The sequence below is a fragment of the Ixodes scapularis genome, unplaced genomic scaffold (assembly GCF_016920785.2).
Source record: "Ixodes scapularis isolate PalLabHiFi unplaced genomic scaffold, ASM1692078v2 ptg000460l_1___fragment_1__unscaffolded, whole genome shotgun sequence".
Classification (NCBI taxonomy): Eukaryota; Metazoa; Arthropoda; class Arachnida; order Ixodida; family Ixodidae; genus Ixodes; species Ixodes scapularis.
Window position 1 is genome coordinate 937203 of NW_024609981.1, and position 2805 is coordinate 940007.

Here is a 2805-nt window from a genome sequence, read left to right on the forward strand (position 1 = left end):
ATGGTCGGCGAACCCGCGAAAATGTTCACCCACGAGGAAGAGAATTTTTCGCTAGCAATGTGCGCCAGCAAAAATACCTTGTATAAATATCTTTAGGGTCATCCTTTTGATTAAAAAGTTTTGTAGATTATTCCTCTGACTCCGATAACAATACCCGATACTTCGCCGACGACTGTAAGCATGCATCATTATGTTATTAGAGGTTTCAAAGGAATCAACTTATCTTGGTAAAAGGTTGGTCGGAATTTATATATATTAATATGAATTTACATTCATAAAAATATCTTAAAAAAGACAGGACAAAAAAGACGAAAAAGCGCTTGTTCCTTGTGTTGTTTCGTCTTTTTTATGCCGTCTTTTTTATATTTTTAAAATCAAATTAGACTGCCTATTATTGACTTGGCGTAAATTTTGCGATAGCAAAGGACTACAAACTCGCACGGGCAAGAAGTTAGCTTGGTGCGAGCGTGGGTGATCATTCATCTTAGAAAACAGCGCGGAAAAAACGACGATGACGTACAACATACAAACAGGACGTCCTCGTCGTTTTTTTTTTGCGTCATTTTTTATGATGAATTTTGACAAATTCGCTCAATTATTCATTCTTTAAATAATATCCTTCGCTCCTTATTACTGTAAAACCAACGTGACACAGCATAAAGTTCAGTGTCGCTGCCCGCTATCGTGCGATAACCAGACAGCTACTTTGCGGCTCGAACGCATTTGTCACAGGAATAATCTCCTAAATCTGCCTAATCAAAAGGATACACGTGTTTTTTTTTTTTTTTTTGCAGGCGCACATTGCTGGCGAAAAATTCTCTTCGTCGTGGGTGAACATCTTCGCGGGTTCGCCGACCGTTTTTCACTAGCAGACGACCCAGAAGTGCAGAGTGGTGCGGCGATCGCTAGAGACGATACGTCTCGAAACCAAGGTGTACGTGTGTTGCGTCGGTGACTTCCACTGTCATATCTCTGTGTGATTACGGCCCCACGCATGCACGCCATATGTTATTGCTAGGCGCCCTGGCTAGAAGAGCAGAACGCCGCTGCTGTGGGGATCACTTTCATCTTGTTCGTTCTTGACGATGGACCATGTTGCAATAAAGCAGTAAGCCCTGCTGCCCCGGCGCCTGTTCCGACTTCCCCTCAACGTAACAGTGGCGACGAGATGTGGGTCAGCAAGCCTGGTTGCTGAATAACCATGAGCGTGGAAGAGGACGACAAGACTTCAGACAAGACTATGCAGAAGAGTTCCGTCTTGGGGCACCTTCCGGAATTTTCTCCGGCGAAAGGCACCTTCGAAGTGTACGTGGAACGCTTTGAAGCTTTCGCAACTGCAAACAAGATTGACCTGGCTACCAAACAGCAAGTATTTCTCACGCTTATCGGGGAGGCGGCGTTCATCACGCTTCGGAATCTGCTCTTTCCGAAAAAGCCTGTGAAAGCCAACTACGACGACATCGTCAAGCTCCTCCTGAAGCACTACGCTCCCAGGCGTTCGGCGGTGGTGGAACGATACAATTTCTACCGAAGGGATCAACGTCAACGTGAAAACATCAGTGACTTTGTCGTGGAAATCAAGAAACTGGCAGCTACGTGCGACTTCGGCACGTGTCGATAGGAGGCGCTTCGAGACCGTCTCATCGTGGGACTACAGGATGACGCAATCCGCTGCAAGTTGCTGGCGACAAGCGATAAAGATCTCACCTCTGATCGGGCCTTCAGCTCTGCCATGGGAATGGAGGCCGCGCAAGGCCAAAGCAAGGAGGTTCGACGAACAGAAGAACCCTCAGCTAGCACCAGTGTCCAAGAGGACGTCAACTGGCAGCGAAGGTCCACACAGCGACAAGGTAAAAAGAATTTTCCGGCTTCAAAGACAAATGTCGTTTGTACTAGGTGTGGTAGCGCACACAATTCAAATGTGAGTCCTTACTTAAAGATCGAGTGTTTCAAATGCTCAAAACCTGGCCACATTGCGAAAATCTGTAGAACAAGTATCAAAGCCGTAACAACAGTAGAGAAAGCCGTTAAGGAAACTGAATTGTTCGAAGTTAGACCAAAACCAAAGGCAAACGCCTACTGTGTAAGCGTAATGATTGACGGCAAGGAGGTGCAAGTAGATGCGGGATCGGCTGTTTCAATAATGAGTGAAAGCTCATTTCGTAAAATGTTTGGAAACAAAACCCTGTGAAAAAAGAAGCGTAAGGCTAAAAGCTTACAATGGAAGTTCGATTCCAGTGAAAGGGTGTGTTAACGTTCGAGTAACGTACGAGGGAAACGACCACACTCTGCCGTTGATCATTGCGCAGGATGCAAAAGGGACGGTCACTCCAAATTTGCTGGGTCGCGACTGGTTATCAAAAGTGCGATTGAACTGGTCTCATATAATCTCAGTGCACACGGTCATGACGGAAGTGTCTTTAAAACATAAGTACAGTGACGTGTTCGAAAACGGAGTCAGCGTATTCAAAGGCTTCAAAGGAAGCTTGCGTCTTAAAGATAACGCCCGGCCTAATTTTTGCAAAGCAAGGCCGGTGCCTTATGAGGTCCGTGAAAGCGTAGAGAAAGAACTGAAATCCTTGGAAGAAAACGGTGTAATCTACCGAGTCCAACACATCGATTGGGCAACACCAATTAGTCGTCGTTCCGAAGGAAGACAAGACATTGAGACTCTGTGGGGATTATCGTGTCACAGTAAATCCACATTTGAAGGTAGATCACTACCCGCTTCCGTCGCCCGAAGACAGTTTTGCGGCGTAGCGGGAGGAGCAGTCTTCACTGTCCTTGACTTGTCAAAAGCTTACT

At 46.0% G+C, this 2805-nt stretch overlaps 1 pseudogene; it reads left to right on the forward strand.

Annotated features, from left to right (window-relative positions):
* The first annotated feature begins 1201 nt into the window (after positions 1-1201).
* Positions 1202-2191, forward strand: LOC121047134 (annotated as a pseudogene).
* Positions 2192-2805: the final 614 nt, after the last annotated feature.